We start from the raw sequence: 19,389 nt of genomic DNA on the forward strand, positions 1-19,389 counted from the left end.
TTTAGTCTGTATTTGGTGTTTGCTGATTCTTTAAATTTAGCTACCATATCCTTTCTCCAGAAGAACATTGCTTCCATTGACTCAGTTCCTTTTAGACTACCTGAAATACTTCTCACATTAAGCAAATCAGTTAATTAAAACTGTGCAGCAAGCCTCTGGAATGAATTTTCACTCTGCAGTGTAGTGTGTGATAATTTTAAACTTCTGCCAGGAAGTTTCAGCAAGCCTCTGGTTTGCTTTGATCTCTCCCTTCAAGATTACTTTGGTGTTGCATAGGGCTCTAGAAGAGTGATATGTATCCCTATGTATTCTTACCAATGAATGATAGTCGTAAACAAAAAACTATAATACACATAATTATATACAAGAGCAGAGCTATCGTGCAGATTTACAGTTCTGTATGCATGTGGAGAACAGTTCCAAGAGATGAAGCATGTCTTCAAAATGGTATGGCGATTGCAGTAACTTTGTGAGAGGAAGTACCTGTGTGAGGATGAATATAAGACCCCCTCGCTTTGTCAGCCTACATTTGAAAAGAGTGACATTCTTGGAATAAAGCCAAGAAATACTGACAACAGATGTAATCAGATTCAAACAAATGACATCTGAATCCTTACTCACGTACTTGCAAGTACTAGTTCCGAGTTGTATATTCTAAATGTACGTTTGATGCTTTCTGAAAGTTGATGGTGACGAGGACAACAATGTTGATGACTATGGGTTTAAAGGGACTAAACTTCTTGGTTATTAGTCCTCAATTAACTAGAAAATGATGTAAAAAGATATGAAATGAGGAAATGAGAATTGTCAGCTCCAGGTTCTGTGATAATGTCACTGTGTTTGAAAATGTATACGACAGTAGCTTTGGCCTGAGAGTTAAAAATGAGATAAAATCTGATGAAACTGTAGCTGGCCACTGAAGAATACACCACAACTGGTCGTCATAATCAGTACAGTTAAAATGAGTTGAGAAAATGCAGACTGTATGAAATACAGAGTTGATTAGCTTAAACAATTAGGTAAATAAAATATGTATATAAAAATTTAAAAATCCATGAGAACACAGAGATAGAAAGTACCCCAAGGCCACCCTCAGGAAGCATAGACCATTGGTAGCCGTTAACCCGTCATCTGCAAGTCACCAAGGTAGGGAGGTAGAAAGATAGATTGATTGATTGTTTGTCTCAGATCGGCCCACAGGGCTCACACCATGAGAAAATGGGTGGTTGTAAGATGACTGCCAGAGCTGCATTGAGGGGAGACCTCTTGATGCAAATCAGGTGTGGCTAATACACAGTCAACACAGTATGATGGCATCTTTCGGAGAAGCCTGGAGAGAAGTATGCCACACCTTGGTGGTCACCTCCATCGCTTTCGGCTTGTTGGGGTCTAGGTAGTCTGCCATTCCATTAATATATCAGTGAGTTAATTTCCTGGAATATCCATGTGGCTTCATGTCCAGATGTTATCTGTTACTATCATTTTGGTGCTGAGGAGGTCAACTTATAGTCCTTGGCTGTTAGTGACCAAAAGATTTTAGGTTAGCACTGAAATATGCCTTGTAAGTGGCTTATGGAGTTGCTACAAACCAGGAAGTTCTTTGTGGCGAGAATTTTAATGTACTGCAGAGCCTATGATATAGCAACCAAGTCGGCAATGTATACACTGCATGCACTCAGCTGGGAGTAATTCTGGTGTCCCTTTGTGTATACACAAGCAAAACCAACCCTGTCATTTACTTTCGATCCATGTGTGTGGATGTGTGTCAACTTTGGAAGTCGTGGAGAGCTGAATGTAACATGCATCTGAGAATAGCTGCTTCAGCATTTTTCTTACAGCCACAAAAGAGAGCAATCAAAATCATAGGACTGGTAAATACCATGGGGCGTGCTGAGAGGAAACACTATAAACAAAGCCAAGAGGGGGCACACTGAGCTTCCAATTGTATCCCAGATGGTCTACCAACTTGCGGGCAATTCACAAACAGTTGCAACTGACAGTTGTGAAACAGTCAAGTAACACATATGTGTAGGCATCTGACAGGTGATGACCATGTAGTTCACTAAAGAGTTGCTCGTGTCTGACCCTCAGTGGTGAGATACCAGCTCCCACTATGAGACTGTCTATAGGGCTCGTATGGAAGGCTCCAGTTGCCAACCAACACCATTGTGGTGGACTGGATCTAACAAGCTCAGCACCGGCAGTGCTGCCAACCCTTAGAAAAAGCATACAAAGTCAGGACAAAATCAAAGTTTTGTAAAATAGGAGAACTCTGCAGTCTGCACTCCACAAAGTGCTGCTGAGAAATCTGAGGATATTAAGCTTCCACATTCAATTTGCTTTGAGCTGACGTACATGTGGTAACCATGTTAACCTACTGTCAAATAAAAGGGCTAAAATCCTGAAAGTTTTGATGACTTCAAGCACCTATGTAGCAAGGTAAAGTTCCAGGTGCATAAACACAGTCCTGTGTCAGTGTATAATGTGAGTTTTCGCAGGAGAAAATTAATATCCACGATTCTTGCCCCAGTTACGTAGTTTCTGTATGGCCCCCTGAAGTTGGCATTATGCAGTCTGCAATGATGGAGAGTTGTAATAAGGCAAAGCTAGTCCATATACAATGATGATGAGACCATATGTCCCACTGTAGTCGCGATATCTTTGATTGTAATGGCAAAGAAGGTTACGTTGGTTTGTTTGGGGGAAGAGACCAAACTGCGCGATCATCAGTCTCATCAGATTAGGGAAGGACTGGGAAGGAAGTCGGTCGTGCCCTTTCAAAGGAACCATCCCGGCATTTGCCTGAGGCGATTTAGGGAAATTACGGAAAACCTAAATCAGGATGGCCGGATGCGGGATTGAACCGTCGCCCTCCCAAATGCGAGTCCAGTGTGCTAACCACTGCCCCACCACGCTTGGTGCAAAGAAGGTTACAATCAGAATCCTGGTTTTCTATACATATTGGTTGCTAATGGTAAAACCTATTTGGACCTGGAACCACTGGAGGGGGGGGGGGTAGTAACTTCTGGATAAAAATGGATAAACAACCCCAGAGCCCAAATTTGTGCAGTGTAGACAGGACGTGATGGTGCCAGGTGTTAGCGCACTACTCCTTTGGATCAAATAAGGCAGCAATCAAGTGTTGGCAATGGGTGAAAGCACTGCGCACTGCAGATTCCAGATGAAACAGTTTATCCCGGTTTCAAGATAGGAATAATAATAACCTCCCACCATTGAGGAGGAGGAGGAGGAGGAGGAGGAGGAGGAGGAGGAGGAGGAGGAAGGGGGGGGGGATGGAGACAACATAAATGCTCCTTCCTGTCAAATGTGACTGAAAATACTGAGGATGTGTTTTATGCCTTTGTTGCTAAGGTGTTTAAGCATTTGTTTACCGTATTTACTCGAATCTAAGTCGCACTTTTTTTCCTGTTTTTGTTATCCAAAAAACCGCCTGCGGCTTAGAATCGAGTGCAAAGCAAGCGGAAGTTCTCAAAAATGTTAGTAGGTGCTGCCACAACTAACTTCTGCCGAAATTTTAAAAAAAGGTGGAAGACGAGCTTTTTTTCTCCGTCCCGAGTTTCGACCATTTTCATACATTATCCAACGTAGTAAATACAAATTCCGTACTGTTCATCTTCGAATGTAGTAGAATTTCAATGTACTACGAAAATACGACTGGCAAGACTGTGTGGGATGTTTGTCAATATGGCCAACTCTACGTTCTGAATTTTTTCCTACCTGTGAGAAGAGATGGTTGCTAATAGGAACCTGATGAAATGTGAATCACATGCACTATTCTCTTCACCATAAGAATAATACGAATATAAACATTTTGCCATGTATTCTTTTGTGTTTGCTGCTATCTCATTTAAATCCTGTCTGCCTAATAAGCTATGAAACTAGAGACAACAGCAAACGCAGAAGAATATACGTATCGTGTCATGTTTATATTCGTATTATTTTTATGCCTAATAGTGATACAGTCAGAAATTAAGCACGGCAACTGACTAGATTTTTAAATCTAAGATGACTAATTTCTGTGCAGAATTTGATGTACTAAAGAAGCGGCCGCAAAGATTTTCAAACAGAGAAAAATTTTCGCCTAACTCTCGTTCGGAACATGTTCTATCATATGCAGTCTATTATTTGGTTCTTGTTGATCATTATCAAAGAAAGCAGCAGTGTAAGTAACAATAAATAGCAGTCTCTTGCCATTGTTTCGTTAATGAGACGATTCCTCTCTTCTTTTTTTTTTTAATTGTAAGCGGCGGTAGCGCGCACAAAAGCAAGCCATGCCGCAAGCGGCGACAGGCCGTGAACACGCACTATCAGAATGCGACAAACAGTGCATGACACAGTACAGTAATGCATTTTCAGCTTAGAGTGGCGTAAACACCTATAACAAAGAAAACGGCAGTTATTAGATCAAAGCAAAATAAGCAATCGATTCAAACCAGACGAAGCACGTGAAAAAGGAAGGGTACCCATATAAATACTGACGGAGCGCCTGACGCATAGCAATGGCTACCTGGTAAAGCTTAACTGCTAAGCTTACGACTCGAACCAAACTACTGTAGCTGTATCGTCATTCATTCGACTTAAATTGTGTCTCATATTACAATGGACCAACTTTGTTTCGATTTGGAGGTGCGGCCTAAAACTTTTCTCTCCTTTGAATTTCGAGTCTCAAATTTCAGGTGCAGCTTAGATTCGGGAATTTTTTTTTCCTTTATTTTGAGTCTCATTTTTCAGGTGCGGCTTAGATTCGAGTAAATACGGTATGGATTTTAGTGGGTCCAGGGCCCGTGTCCTGACACATTGTTAAGGCACTGCAAAACTCCAATTCACTAAGTGCTAAATGGAATACTGTATGATTCAAAGCCTCATGCATGGAAGGATAAGGAGTTTCGCTCTGACAGATGTTTCCACGTCAAGAAATCGGAATGGTTGTAGTTACTGCACACATACACTTTGGCAACGTGTGTGTGAAACATTCAGCAGTGACCATGGGATTAATACAATGTCACCATTGAGGGAGATACCAGGAACTACTGTGGACAGTGGGTGGCCACAAATGCAGCTTAGTATAGTCCATAATTGAGACAATGGAATGTGGGCACAAACATATGATATATACTGTTCTCAACACTCCTGATTTTCCTTCTTTATGAAAAATCATGCCTTCACTTGAACTCTCTTGAATGCCATTAAATGTTCTGTAGAGGGGTGGTGCTTGTGTCATTTAAGTGTCCTGCAGAATTCTCTCATAGTTGCAGTTATTTCTTCAGACCACTGTGTTCTTCAGACCATCCTGGCACCATTGCAATAGCCTGAATTATAGGGTATCACTGCTTATGTATCATGTATAATTGTGTCAATAACACATTGTACCACTCCTTCAATATCCTTCTCTTGACTTGTTTCAAAAGTTGCTTTGGAAATGAAAGCTGCCAGCCGGCTTTTGAAGTGACTAACTTGATACATGTTCCATTGGGGTGTTGAGGAAGAGAGAGTGGCTGATGTCACAGGATGGACAATTGGAATAAGAGTGAAATGCTTGGACAGCAGACTCATATCTATCGCTGAGTATGTTCCATGGCACACACTGAAATTTGTTACAGTTACAGTTTTGGAGCACACCAAGAACTGGGAGAACTATCCACCCCCATTTCTGCTTGTCTGACTCTCATTCCATGGAGTGGCCAAATGTGGAAATGCCATAGGGTGGTAAGCCCCTGTCTTAAAATCTTTCTTTCTATCCACTTAGACAGCCACACTGGCTCATCTACCAGTATGGAGAGGTTTGATCTGTTTCAATGTTGATCACTCTTGCTGCTGACATTCACTTCTATCAGAGGCTTACCCTACAGATGTGACCCCACCACGAGAAAGGGTACGAGCGCTTGGTGCACCAGTCCATGGCATACATGGGGATGTTACTGCTTGGGCATCAGCAGTGTGATCCTCGCACTGTCAGGAGGCTATAATCGTGTTGGTACATGATGCAAACCCCCTCCCAATGTATTGGCTACTGCGTGGGATTTTGGGTGTGAACGTAAATCCACTATAAATGTAGGTACAGAAGATCACAGCACATGGTGTATAGATCAAGCCCTTTCCCAAATGGCCATTTCTGTGAAATTTGGAAGAGTGGATGTCAAACCTTAAAAAGGGCCATAAATAATTAAGCCAAAAAAGTTGAGGAAAATGAAATGAGCTAAAACTGATGGGTATCCAAATAACGGCTCAGCCATTAATGTAAAAGCTTCACTAGGCACAAGACTCCTTTTAGTCGTCTCTTATAACAGGCAAGGAATAACTGCAGGTCTATTCTGATCCTTATCACTACCGGATGGCTCCGGAAGTTGTTGTACATGATAATCCGTGAAAGATCAAATAATTATTCAAGAAAAGCACAAGTATTACAGTTCCTTCTAGTAAGAAAAGACCAGTGAGGAGATGAAGTCAAGTCCAAGGAAAGGGTCAATAAATTAAGAAGAAAAGCAGAAGAATATTAAATATACACTGAATCAAGTATGCCTATGTCCAGTTTAATGGATACACTACACCACTTGGTAAAGACTGGGGAACACTTCAGCTGCATTCAGCAGCATGGCACGTGGTATGCACTATTTCTCCCAGAATATTTCCAATAAAGCCAAGTTCTCTTTCAATAGGCCTACATAAATTGAAAGTGCTTTGAGTGCTGCTTCAGTTTCTGGAGGACAAAGGTCTAGAGGTGAAAGATATAGTATAGGAATTTGAAACCAGAAACTACTAACATCTACCACCTCCCCCCCCCCCCCCCTCTTATTCTCTACTGTAAAGCGTCCCACTGAACCCTCCCTGATTTCAAGGACCCAGGAGAGAAAAACCATAGTAGATACGACAGTGAAAAATGCACCACATTGTAGAGCATCTCAAAGAATTTATATTCCTGCACCAGAAGTACCAAGTATCGTCGCCAGAGTGCAGCTTGGTCACATGAAGTGAAAATAGCGACTTCGCAGCAGTGCACGCAAGCAGAGTAGTGTAGTTTGCAGAAACAAACCCACCGATTACTGTGCAAAGAAATTATCGTCGTGTGTATGAATGTGATCCACCTGATGTGAAAACAATTAAGGAATGGTATAGGAAGTTTATGGCAACAGGAAGTGTTCTGAAACATTCTGGTTGTGCAAATTATGAAATTTCAGAAGAGGCTGTGGAGGACATCACACAAAAGTTTCTCAGAAGCCCATGTAATCACACATATGAAGACGCTGGTGAACTACACAATGCAATGTTGATCGAGGTACATCAAGTTGCCTAGATGCTTGACGAATTGACTTATGTGGGCTTCTGAGAAACGTTTGTCTGATGTCCTTCACTGCCTCTTCTGAAACTCCGTAACATGCACTCCCAGAATGTTTCAGATCACTTCCTGTTGCCATCAATCCTTTATTGTTTTCACAAACTTCCTATACCAATCCTTAACTGTTTTCACAACATGTGGATCACATTCATACACACGACAATAATTTCTTTGCACAGTAATTGGTGATTTTGTTTCTGCAAACCACACTACTGTTGCGCGCACTGCTGTGGGGTCGCCATTTTTACTTCATACGACCATACTGCAATCTGATGACGATACTTGGCACTTCTGATGCAGAAATATAAATTCTTTGAGATGCTCTACAATCTGGTGCATTTTTCATTGTCGTATCTACTGTGTTTTTTCCCCTGGGTCTTTGAAATCACGGAGGTTTGAGTGGGACACCCTGTATTACTGTATGTGTAGCCTGAAAGACTCAAAGAGAACTTGTTAAAGGAGTAAAGGTAGTTGTCACATAGTTGGTATGCATGCAAACGAGAATGAGGACACTGCTACTTTCTGAACAAATCGTTTTTCATAGTGATTAGAAAACACAAAAAACACACACACACACACACACACACACACACACACACACACACACACACACACACACACCGGGGTGTGAGTCTATGGGGTGTGTGTGTGTGTGTGTGTGTGTGTGTGTGAGAGAGAGAGAGAGAGAGAGAGAGAGAGAGAGAGTGCGGGGATATAGGGTTGGCCAGTGTGAATTTCTGATTTTTTTTAATTGTCAAATGTATGGTATGTGTGTGTGTATTTTTATAGTTGTTACATGTACTGAAATTGTTTGTGATGGAAGTTTTCATGGATTTTGGGGTTGTCCTTATTAGTGTTTGGTAATTGTGTTGGCTATGGGTTTAATGTCATTGGTTAGGTTACATTACATTTTTGGTATTAGTTATGTGAGCGAGTTTTGGTTTGTTGTACTGTGAATTTTATATGAAACAGGTAGGGTAAGTGAAGGTTTGGATAATAGATTTAACTATTTTAATGTGTTGGTGTTAGGTACCACAGGTTTTGTTTCAGCTATCAAGTAAGTAAAATGAAATTTTTGTTATTGGATCTTGGAGTTGTGTGTGGGTTTCTTGGTACCTAGGGCTTCACTTTAGCTACAGAGGTCAAGTGATCATGGACCTTGCCGTTGATTGAGAGGCTTGCGTGTCTTGATGATACAGATAGCCACACCGTAGGTGCAATCACAATGGAGGGGTATGTGTCTGGAGGCCAGTCAAACCTATGGTTCCTGAAGAGGGGCAGCAGCCTTTTCAGTAGCTGCAGGAGCAACAGCTGACCTGGCCTTGTAACATCAACTGTGCTGGTACTGGGAATTCTGAAAGCTACAGCCATAATTTTTCCCGAGGGCCTGCTGCTCCGCAGTGAGGTCAATGATGATTGCATCCTCATGGGTAAAATATTCCGGAGTTAAAATAGTCCCCTATTCAGATCTCTAGGTGAGGACTACTCAGGAAAATGTCATTATAAGGAGAAGTAAAACTGGCGTTCTACAGATCAGAACATGGAATGTAAGATTGCTTAATTGGGCAGGTAGGTTAGAAAATTTAAAAAGGAAAATGGATAAGTTAAAGTCCGCTATTTTGGGAGTTAGTAAACTTCAGTGGCAGGAGGAACAGAACTTCTGGTCAGGTGAATACAGCTCATACATACAAAATCAAATAGGGGTAACACAGGTGTAGGTTTAATTACAAATAAAAAAAAATAGGAACATGTATAAGCTACTATGAACAGCATAGTGAACACATTACTGTAGCCAAGATAGACACGAAGTCAAGACCCATCACAGCAGCACAAGCTTATATGCCAACTAGCTATGCAGATGATTAAGAGATTTAAGAAATCTATGATGAGATAAAAGAAACTATTCCGACAGTTACAGGAGATAAAAATTTAGTAGTCATGGGGGACTGGAATTTGATAGTAGGAAAAGAAAGAGAAGGAAAAATAGGAGGTAAATATGGACTTGGTGAAAGGAATGAAAGAGGAAGCAGCCTGGTGGAATTCTGCACAGAGCATAATTTAATAATAGGTAACACTTGGTTTAAGAATCATGGAAGAGACCTAGAGACACCCAAAGTTTTGAGAGTGACTGTATAATGGTAAGACAGACATTTCTGGACCAGATTTTAAATTATAATACATTTCCAGGGGCTGGTGTGGACTGTGAGGACAATTTATTGGTTGTAATCTGTGGATTAAGACTGAAGAAACTGCAAAGAGGTAGGAATTTAAGGAGATGGGACCTGGATAAACTGAAATAACTAGATGTTGTAGAGCGTCTCAGAGGGAGCGTTAGGGAACAATTGACAAGAACAAGGGAAAGGAATAGAGTAGAAGAAGAAAGGATAGTTTAGAGAAATGAAACAGTGAAGGCAGCAGACCATCAAGTAGGTAAAAAGACAAGGGCTAGCAGAATTCCTTGGGTAACAGATGAGATACTGAATTTAATTGATGAAAGGAGAAAACATAAAAAAGTAGTAAATGAAGCAGGCAAAAGGGAATACAAATGTCTAAAAAAAAGATCAACAGTAAGTACAAAATGACTAAGCAGGAATGGCTAGAGGACAAATGTAAGCATGTAGAAACATAGCCTATATCACTAGGGATAAGATAGATACTGCCTAGAGGAAAATTAAAGAGACCTTTGGAGAAAGGTGAACCACCTGTATGAATATTAAGAGCTTGGATGGAAAACCAGTCTTATGCAAAGAAGGGAAAGCAGAATAGTGGAAGGAGTATATAAAGGGACTATATAAGGGAGAGGAATATTATGGAAATGGAAGACAACATAGATGAAGATGAGATGGGAGTTATGGTACTGTGTGAAGAATTTGACAGAGCACTGAAAGACCTAAGTCGACACATGTCCCTGGAGTAGACAACATTCCATTAGAACTACTGATAACTTTGGGAGGGCCAGCCATGACAAAACTCTTCCACCTGGTGAGCAAGATGTTTGAGACTGGTGAAATACCCCAGACTTCAAGAAGAATACAATGATCCCAATTCCAAAGAAAGGAGGTGCTGGTATGTGTGACAATTACCAAACTATCAGTTCAATAAAGCACGGCTAAAATACTGACATGAATTATTTACAGACAAATGGAAAAACTGGTAGAAGCCGATCTCGAGGAAGATTTCGGAGAAATGTAGCAAGACGAGAGGCTATACTGACCCTAAGACTTCTCATAGAAGATAGCTTGAGTAAAAAGTTAATCCTACATTTATAGCAATTGTAGACATAGAGGAAGCCTTTGACAATTTTGACTGGAATACTCTCTTCCAAATTCTAAAGGTGGCAGGGGTAAAATGCAGGGAGCAAAATGCTATTTACAATTTGTAAAGAAACTAGATTGAAGTTCAAGGAGTCACAGGGCATGAAAGGGTAGCACTGATTGAGAAAGGAGTGGGACAGGATTGTAGCCTATACCCAATGTTATTGAATCTGTATATAGAGCAAGATAAATTTAGAATGGGAATTAAAGTCCAGGGAGAAGAAACAAAAACTTTGAATTTTGACAATGAGACTGCAATTCTGTCAGAGACAGCAGAGGACTTGGAAGAGCAGATGAACTCAATTGACAGTGTCTTGAAAGGAGGATATAAGATAAACATCAACAAAAGCAAAATAAATATAATGGAATGTAGTTGAATTAAACCAGGTGATGCTGAGGGAATTAGATTAAGAAACGAGACACAAAGTAGCAGATGATTTTTGTTATTTGGGCAGCAAAATAACTGATGATCGTCGAAACAGAGAAGATATAACATGTAGACTGGCAAAGGCAAGAAAAGCATTTCTGAAGAAGAGAAATTAGTTAACTTCGAATATAGATTTAAGTGTCAGGATGTCTTTTGTGAAAGTATTTGTATGGAGTGTAGCCAGGTATGAAAGTGAAACATGAATGAAAAACAGCTTAGATAAGAAGAGAATAGAAGCTTTTGAAGTGTGGTGCTACAGAAGAACGGTAAAAATTAGATGGGTAGATCACGAACTAACGAGGAGGCACTGAATAAAATTGGGGAGAAAAGAAATTTGTGGCACAACCTGACTAGAAGAGCATGGTTGGCAGGACACATTCTGGGACATCAAGGGTCACCAATTTAGTATTGGAGGGAAGAGTGTCTCTGTGTGTGTGTGTGGGGGGGGGGGGGGGGGGGGGGTGTAAAATATTTCAGAGGGAGGCCAAGAGATGAATTCAGTAAGCAGATTCAGAAGGATGTAGTGGGGGGGGGGGGTAAAATATTGCAGAGGGAGGCCAAGAGATGAATTCAGTAAGCAGATTCAGAAGGATGTAGTCTGCAGCAGTTACTCAGGAAAGAAGAGGCTTGCTCACGATAGAGTAGCATGGAGAGCTGCATAAAACTAGTCTTTGCATTGAAGAACATAAAAACAAGGTCAAGAAAAATTTCCAATACCAATGGTTTTAACTTTTGCATTTTGCAACAGTGTTGATGATGAAAACTTTCGGTACTTAATTTTTCATTTATATTGATTTTGAATGTTGTCATTCTTATTGTCGTATATTAGTTAGTTGCTGCCCAAAACCTCCTATTTGCCTCAACAGTTTCATTCTGTTGCTAGAGTAAAATATTTCGCGTGTTACTTATGTTTGTCCTTAGGTGTAACGAGTGACGTCATGGTCACTGTGTTGTATACGCTTGAAACAGAGATTTCCACCCACTGATGACATCACACGTCAAAGCAGACAGGTGAAATCGCAACGTTCATTGACCCATTTTTTGAAAAAAAAATCCACACAACTCTTATATGAAATGAAGAAACAGGGAATTGAGGCTTGAAGAAAAATAATTAGCCTACATGACGTTTGGACTGGCAGCTACCTCTATGCTCGTCAACAAATAAGTCTTTGTGTTACAAATTCGCACATGGGTACCATACCACAATTTCAAACCCAAGTACAAAGATATCAACATTTGGGAGTTCTATTGACATATGCTTCACATATTTCATCTCACATAATCAATATCAGTCATTCTGATTGTGAATGTAACAATTTGTTCCACAAACAATACAACAGTTATGCATCCATAATTTACAGGATGCTTATGCAATAAAAGTGAGTATCTCACCATGGAGAAAAAGAATGTGAGCAAACAAATGATTTTTATATATATATATATATATATATATATATATATATATATATATATATATATATATATATATATATATATATACTATGCGAATTCAACATCATCTACAAAAGAAGTATATTATGCAGCTTCATGAAGTACATATTTGCCATGATATTGGCAAAGAGCATTATGACAATAGCTATTTCACTCAAAGCTACGGAACTAGTAGGAGCTTCACGGAAATGTTCACTTCTAGCAATAGGCATTGGCTAAGAAGTAGCTATTTATGACTAGTCAACTGAAACCTGAACAGTTATTTAACATTTGTATGAGAACATGGGGAAATTAAATTTATAGTTACCGGTATTCACAAAGCATGCAGAAGACAGTAAATCTGACATTGAATTTATATGTTTTGTGTACCAACAAAATAGAACAACTTGTTAAAATATTCAACGTCATTTGTCATACAGTACTTTATGGTAAGACGCGGGCGAATGCTAGTACATGCACAGGAATAATTGGAATAACCTTTGAATAATTGTCATTAATGAAACGAAGGGGGAAGGAATGAACATCAGCGTTTAATGCCCCGTCGACAAATCGGTGATCACAAGATTGGAGTACGAACGGATGGGGAAGGAAATAAGGATTGTCCTTTTCAAAGTAACCATCACGGAATTTGCTTAGAGCACTTGAGAGAAATCAGGGGAAACTTTCATCTGGATGAATATGTCACTTACAGAGTAGTACATTATGTTCCTAAATCAAGCTCTGATAACCATCAACACAGATTTGAAAACCAGCTATCAGCATCAGCTTTGGTTTGATTAACGTGGAGCCTCTGGTAATTGGTAAAATAAGTACAAAGAACAGGTAACAGTCAAAGGTCTGCTCAACTGAATCGCTCCCTCGAAACATATTTACCGATTTAAGTAAATGTTCTTCTGCGCGCTAAATATTGCCATCCAAACATAACGTTGATGCTTTCTTCAATCCATCATAAGCTGATCTTTTGATATTAGTCCCCGAAATATGGTAAAAATCACGTGTCACTTCACATGTTTTACTTGTACAACGTTAAAACACATTTCCCACGTTCTCACATGTACACTTCACGACTTCTTGTTGCCACACAAGGCAAAAACAAAACACCCACACCACGCGCTTCGAATTCCAAATACTATCCAAAGCAAGATGTTCTACGTTTGAGGTAATCGATGTAGGCTTTACATTGTTTCCACAGCCAACGAAAACTTGCACATGTCGGCTGGCAGTTACTAGTCTAAGATTTTTAAAATTTATCCATCAGCAATCCTTGATGGAAGCCTTCAGTTATGAAGACAATGGTTTTGTTTGTTATATAATAACTTTTGATTCTCATTCTCAAGCGAAAATGAACGCAAAGTTGAAGGTTTATCAGGGAAAAAGTTTAATGTAGACGTTGGTGGGAGGAACCATAGGCTATTCTATTTTGAGAGATAGAAAAAGACACTACGGATAAGGTAAACAGCCTCCATGAATTGCCTTCTAAATTCTGTTTAATGTGTTTGTATGGTACATATTTTTGTATGTCAAAGTTTCGGAATTTTGGGGCGACTTTTTTCCTGTTGTTACATTTATCAACAGCTTACCATACAAACTTTTGAACGAAGACTGTACAATTTTTTTTTAGAAGATTAATTACAGAAATAGTTACATTTACAACACTGGTGGCCTCTCAGAACCCGGACTAAGAACAAAAACGCAACGGAATTGTTAAAAACTTTACCCTCAGATGTACCTACATTGAACTCTAAATAGCGTCCACTATTTCACATAAAAACCTGGCATGACAACTCAGATTGTCTATCTGACTTACATGTAGGGGAAGAATGACAATTCAAAATTAAGTGTACTCATGCAAAAGTTGTTTTTGGACGTCACTTCGTTCACTTGCTGATAACTCTTTTTATTTGCGTACTTCAGGCCCATAAATGATTTCTGTGAGGTATCTATTTTCGTATTCAGTATTCTTGGACCGTTTTTTCTTCTACATCTACACCTACAACCATCTTCTGCAAACCACTCTGAAGTGCATGGAACAGGGTATTTCCCATTGTACAGTTATTAGGACATCTCACCGTCCCATTCAAGTATGGAGCTTGGGAATAATAACATTAAAATGCTTCCTTGTGTGCTGTAATTAACCAAATCCTGTCTTCATGATTTGTGTGGGAATGATACATGGTAGATGGGGGGGTCATCATTTAAAACTGGTCCCTGATCTTTGTAAGTAAGCTTCCTCAGGACAGAAAGCATCTGTCTTAAGGTGTCTGCCAGGTCAGATTTTTTAAGCATTTTTGACATTCTCCCAATGGTGCAACAAATGTGTGACCGTGCTTGCTGCACTTCTCTGTATACATTCAATTTCCCCTGTTAGTCCTATCCGAGCAATAATCTAGGATAGGCTGCATGAGTGATTTTTAATCAATCTCCTTCATAGACAGATAAAATTTGACTAGTACTATACCAACATACTCAAGTCTAGCACCTGCTTTGCCTATCACTACCTCTATATGATCATTCTGTTCCATGTCTCAACGAACTATTACATCCCAGTATCTGTCTGAGTCGAGTGATTCCAGTAATGACTTGTTGATACTGTAGTGACAGTATACTAAGTTTTTTCGTTTTGTGAAATGCAAAATTTGATATTTCTGAACATTTAAAGCAAGTTGTCAATCTTTGCACCACTCTGAAATCATATCAAGATCTGCCGGAATATTTGTGTAGTTTGTTTTGGACAGTACTTAACTATGACATCTGGAGAAAGGTTGCAGTTACTATTAATATTGTCTACAAGGTCATTAATATACAACACGAACAGTAAGGGTCCCAACACACTTCTCTGGGAAAGTGTCGATGACCTCAGTGCAGGCTTGATACCCAATATGTCTGCACTTTTGTTAATAAGTGTAGGTGTGGAACAGAATGAAATGCTCAGTCCGCATTGTGTGGGGATGTAACTAAGACAGGATGTGATTGTGTAAGGTTTTGGAGGATATTCTTTGTGATGCCACTCGAACCCATTCTCCCCTCAATACTGCATCTATTTTTGTCTGAGGAGACTGACCACCTACAAAAGGAGATCCCTTTATGGATGTGGGGAACAAGTACTTCTTCTTGGGACATGTGATTCACGTGAAAATATGCATAGAATGGAACAAGGAAGATGGAACGAAAGTACTCCCAACTCAAGGTATGAAGCGATCTGTGGCGAGAGCTGCCCTGAGACATTTGAAGATGTGTCGTGAACGGAACTTCAGGGATACTGGGCGGCCCCCTGAGTAATTAGCGTTAACACAAGCGGGAGGGCTCCACTGGTGTGGACTGATATAGCACTAGTTTTTGTGGAAACAAAAGAAATAACATGGAAACTAATCTAAAAACTGGGGGTTCCTGTGATACAAACAAAACAATACTGTAATTGGCTGGTGAACTGTGGAAGCCGTTTTCGCAGCTGGATTGGAGGATAGACCAATCCAAGAAGTGGAAACCATTACTGAGAAAGATGGTCAAGATCACAATCATAGCCTTGTCTGGGGAACTGAGGAGGAAAGGAAGGCAAATAATGGCATCCTTGAACAAATGGAGAAACTGAAGGAGATGGTTACTTAGTTAGTTTGTTAGTTATAGTCCGTTTAAAATTACTTGATAGCTGACGTCTGACACAGTGACAGTGTTGCCACATTGGCTGCTGGCTGCAGCTCTCTTACAGACGACACATGGCGCATCATTTCACAAGTGCTATTAACAGGCCTGCACACATTCAGTATTTATTGACAATACTAATATTTCATACCTTTAAAATATTAAAGCGACCCTCTGACCATCAATAATATTGTCGGTATTGCCAGTAGGCAACGCAATTCTACACGTTGTATATTCCTGACATTATTACATTCTAGGGGCGAGCTATTTTTACCTGAAAACAGAAGTAACACACGTTAAACCACCAAGATCTCTTTAGTAGAGCGTTTATTCAGATTATCAGTTTTGGCAAACTGAATAAAATCTTAAGCCCAGAAACAAAAGATGTCAAACCATTTTCGTATGAGTCCTTCATCTTATGACAAATTATTAATGTTGATACGACATAAAACATTAAAGCAAAATTCGTCATTGGAAGAGGCAATCGCAGTCGACGAGATTACATGTAACTGAGATTTCTGGCAACAGGAAGGGTCATTCGACTGTTTGAAATTTAGTGTTGTAATATCATCAAACACAATTAGCAAAAATGTTATTTTACCTGTGAAGTAATTACATCTGTAGTGCAATTATATATTCAAGTAATTAACGTAAATAATGTGATGAGACTGATATGCATTTTGTAGCCAATGCATATACAGCACCTGGCGAGGCATTCTATGTTTCCAAATTAAACAATGAAAACAATGGCATAGAGAGTCCTCGATTGATCATTGTTGTTGTTGTTGTTGGTCTTCAGTCCTGAGGACTGGTTTGATACAGCTCTCCATGCTACTCTATTCTGTGCAAGCTTCTTCATCTCCCAGTACCTACTGCAACCTACATCCTTTTGAATCGGCTTAGTGTATTCATCTCTTGGTCTCCCTCTACGATTTTTACCTTCCACGCTGCCCTCCAATACTAAATTAATGATCCCTTGATCCATCAGAATATGTCCTACCAACCGATCCCTTCTTCTAGTCAAGTTGTGCCACAAATGTTCTCTTCTCCCCAATCCTATTCAATACCTCCACATTAGTTATATGATCTACCCAGCTAATCTTCAGTATTCTTCTGTAGTACCACATTTCGAAAGCTTCTATTCTCTTCTTGTCCAAACTATTTATCGTCCATGTTTCACTTCCATACATGGCCAAACTCCATACAAATACTTTCAGAAATGACTTCCTGACACTTAAATCTATATTCGACGATAACAAATTCTTTAGAAACGCTTTCCGGGCCATTGCCAGTCTACATTTTATATCCTCTCTACTTCGACCATCATCAGTTATTTTGCTCCCCAAATAGCAAAAACCCCTTTACTACTTTAAGTGTCTCATTTCCTAATCTACACTCCTGGAAATTGAAATAAGAACACCGTGAATTCATTGTCCCAGGAAGGGGAAACTTTATTGACACATTCCTGGGGTCAGATACATCACATGATCACACTGACAGAACCACAGGCACATAGACACAGGCAACAGAGCATGCACAATGTCGGCACTAGTACAGTGTATATCCACCTTTCGCAGCAATGCAGGCTGCTATTCTCCCATAGAGACGATCGTAGAGATGCTGGATGTAGTCCTGTGGAACGGCTTGCCATGCCATTTCCACCTGGCGCCTCAGTTGGACCAGCGTTCGTGCTGGACGTGCAGACCGCATGAGACGATGCTTCATCCAGTCCCAAACATGCTCAATGGGGGACAGATCCGGAGATCTTGCTGGCCAGGGTAGTTGACTTACACCTTCTAGAGCACGTTGGGTGGCACGGGATACATGCGGATGTGCATTGTCCTGTTGGAACAGCAAGTTCCCTTGCCGGTCTAGGAATGGTAGAACGATGGGTTCGATGACGGTTTGGATGTACCGTGCACTATTCAGTGTTCCCTCGACGATCACCAGTGGTGTACGGCCAGTGTAGGAGATCGCTCCCCACACCATGATGCCGGGTGTTGGCCCTGTGTGCCTCGGTCGTATGCAGTCCTGATTGTGGCGCTCACCTGCACGGCGCTAAACACGCATACGACCATCATTGGCACCAAGGCAGAAGCGACTCTCATCGCTGAAGACGACACGACTCCATTCGTCCCTCCATTCACGCCTGTCGCGACACCACTGGAGGCGGGCTGCACGATGTTGGGGCGTGAGCGGAAGACGGCCTAACGGCGTGCGGGACCGTAGCCCAGCTTCATGGAGACGGTTGCGAATGGTCCTCGCCGATACCCCAGGAGCAACAGTGTCCCTAATTTGCTGGGAAGTGGCGGTGCGGTCCCCTACGGCACTGTGTAGGATCCTACGGTCTTGGCGTGCATCCGTGCATCGCTGTGGTCCGGTCCCAGGTCGATGGGCACGTGCACCTTCCGCCGACCACTGGCGACAACATCGATGTACTGGTGGGAGACCTCACGCCCCACGTGTTGAGCAATTCGGCGGTACGTTCCACCGGCCTCCCGCATGCCCACTATACGCCCTCGCTCAAAGTCCGTCAACTGCACATACGGTTCACGTCCACGCTGTCGCGGCATGCTACCAGTGTTAAAGACTGCGATGGAGCTCCGTATGCCACGGCAAACTGGCTGACACTGACGGCGGCGGTGCACAAATGCTGCGCAGCTAGCGCCATTCGACGGCCAACACCGCGGTTCCTGGTGTGTCCGCTGTGCCGTGCGTGTGATCATTGCTTGTACAGCCCTCTCGCAGTGTCCGGAGCAAGTATGGTGGGTCTGACACACCGGTGTCAATGTGTTCTTTTTTCCATTTCCAGAAGTGTAATTCCCTCAGCATCACCCGACTTAATTCGACTACATTCCATTATCCTCGTTTTGCTTCTGTTGATGTTCATCTTATATCCTCCTTTCAAACACTATCCATTCCGTTCAACTGCTCTTCCAAGTCCTTTGCTGTCTCTGACAGAATTACAATGTCATCCGGCGAACCTCAAAGTCTTTATTTCTTCTCCATGGATTTTAATTCCTACTCCGAATTTTTCTTTTCTTTCCTTCATTGCTTGCTCAATATAAAGATTGAATAAAATCAGGGATAGGCTACAACCCTGTCTCACTCCCTTCCCAACCACTGCTTCCCTTTCATGTCCCTCAACTCTTATAACTGCCATCTGGTTTCTGCAAAAATTGTAAATAGCCTTTCGCTCCCTG

General features: G+C 41.0%; 1 protein-coding gene across 1 annotated transcript in view; it reads right to left on the reverse strand.

Moving 5' to 3' along the window:
* The window catches only part of LOC126161964 (uncharacterized), a 35,396-nt gene extending 21,734 nt beyond the window's left edge, over positions 1-13,662 (reverse strand). The window contains exon 1 of the mRNA XM_049918148.1: positions 13,421-13,662. The gene's annotated coding sequence lies outside the window, so the exon portion shown is untranslated. The remainder of the gene's footprint in view (positions 1-13,420) is intronic.
* Between the last annotated feature and the right edge of the window lie 5,727 nt (positions 13,663-19,389).

This window comes from Schistocerca cancellata, chromosome 2, assembly GCF_023864275.1.
Source record: "Schistocerca cancellata isolate TAMUIC-IGC-003103 chromosome 2, iqSchCanc2.1, whole genome shotgun sequence".
In the NCBI taxonomy this organism is placed as follows: domain Eukaryota; kingdom Metazoa; phylum Arthropoda; class Insecta; order Orthoptera; family Acrididae; genus Schistocerca; species Schistocerca cancellata.